The sequence below is a fragment of the Bison bison genome, unplaced genomic scaffold (assembly GCF_000754665.1).
Source record: "Bison bison bison isolate TAMUID 2011002044 unplaced genomic scaffold, Bison_UMD1.0 scf7180017864503, whole genome shotgun sequence".
Taxonomy (NCBI): Eukaryota; Metazoa; Chordata; class Mammalia; order Artiodactyla; family Bovidae; genus Bison; species Bison bison.
In genome coordinates this window covers 825,768-827,887 of record NW_011495061.1, presented here as the reverse complement: position 1 = coordinate 827,887, position 2,120 = coordinate 825,768, and positions in this window count along the sequence as shown.

The window sequence follows — 2,120 nt, the reverse complement described above, 5'->3', positions numbered from 1 at the left end:
CTCCTGGCAGCGCTCTCCTCAGTCCTGTGTGGGCTCACTGGTGAATGAAAAATACATGTGGGCAAATCGAGAGGCAAAAACAAAGGAGAAAAAGAAACAGGCGCCCATCTTCAAAGCCAGGTAGGTCTGACTTGGGATTCTCCAAGCTGAATTTGCACAAAAGGTGGATTCTGTCCTTTAGCAAATGAACTGCGTGTTTCTTTAGCAAAAAAGGAAGATCTTTAATATGTATGACTGCCTTTAAATGTGGGGGCTGCCAGAGCAGGTTCACAAACCAGCCTCCCTATAACTGAAGAATGATTTAAAGACAAAAGGCTCAAGTTCACAGCAGCATAATGGAAAAAGTACTGAGCACCCGAACAAAAGGATGTCCTAAAATCACAGAGAAGGGCAGAGCGAGGAAGAAAGAAAACCCAAAGACAGAAGAGAATCACTAAGCTGCCCAGGACAGCACTATCTGACAGCAATGGTGTTCTGGCCACAAGCAGAGCTGAGTCGGGTCCTTGAGAAGGGTGCCTTATTCCTGCCCCATGCACCTCTCATCACCGTGTCATAAATAACAGGCCACCATCTGCCATAAGGGAGCCTTCTGCACCAGAAAGACACGGGCAGAATAGGTGCTGAAGGTCAGGAGGCTAACGTCATTAAGGGGGAGAGGGCGCCCTTGAGGAAAGGGAGCGGTGAGATGTCCACGGTCACTGAGATGCTGCCAACAGTTGCTGTGGACTGTGGCACGTGGCTCAGAGCAGTGAACATACACTCGGACGCGGTAGTTTTGTCAATCCAGGGTTTCAACAAGAGCTCCTTCACTGTCCCCTAATTCAAGGCAAGGCATCCTCTGCAGAAAAAGCTGGCCTCGGGTCTTGGTGACATTTGACCCCTGATTCTAACCTGCAACTCTAGGACTCAACTGAGGAGGCAAAATGTGTATCGCCTTGAACCATGTGTTCTATAGACCTTAACCTGAAGTTGAGTGTTAACAGTTAAATAAATAAATAGGCATAAGTGACATGGCTGGGACCAGATCTATGGTCTCTGGGTACATCTTTCCTTGTCTGTCGTTATTTGGAACACTGCAGTTGCTGTGACCATTATTTACAAGATCCAGACAGTTGAGAAAGAGAAACATGGCAGCATGTGCCTTTCATGGGTGACCATGGCCCCCCTGCACCATCTGCAGACTGTGCATGTGAGCCTTGAGGACACAGCAGCATCCCCTGGGTGAGGATGGCACAGGGATAGAAGGCTGAGTGCACAGGACGTTGCGAGTGTATGTGGGTAGGCGTGGCCACATGCAGCCCCAGGCTGGGTCCCCCAGTAGGGAGACGACACTTCCATCTGGCTATCCGTGCACCCCGCCATGGTAATGTCCAATCATTCCGGGATCCAGCAGGCTACACCGATCAGCTGGAGTCCCTGAGACAGTTCAAAAAGGTCTGGGCCCCTAAGGTTGACCCACACCAAGACTGCATTCAGGAGGCTCCCTAGAAGCACATCAAAAACAGAGGGGGAATAAGGCTCTCCTTAACGATACAAGTCAACTTTGCTGGTAGCCAGAACACCACTGCTGTGTCGGGCCGCGCTGTCCCAGGCAGCTTAGCGATTCTCTTCTGTTCACTTATGTCTGCCTTTGGGTTTTCCTTTGCTCGCTCCCTGAGCCACCCCCTCCTTCCTCCTTTCTCTACCATTTCTGAAAGTGGTAGAGATTTTCAGCTTGCGATGAATGGGCAGTTACAATGGAAACAGAATAGTCGAGGACCAACCTCGCCTTCATCCCATGGAAACTGCCCTCCCTGGAACACCGAGTGGCCAGTGTCAGCTGACCCTGGTTCTCCCTGATCGTGTGTGTGTGGAGGGCGGCGTCGGGAGAGCTGAGCAAACAGCTCTCACAGGAGGTGACATGCCAGTTCCGGCCAGATGAAGGAAGGAGCACAGCCCAGCTAAGGCTGACCAGCACACAGCCAGGCCTCTGTGGCTGCTCTGAGGCAAGGTCCTGGAGGTCAAGGCAGAGTGGGGGCGGGGGGGCCGAGCCTGCCGGGCGGGGCTCAGCGGGGCAGGCTCACCTGGGCGCGCGGTGGCTCCGGGGGAAGTGGCTGGACGACGGGGACGCCAGGTGAGCC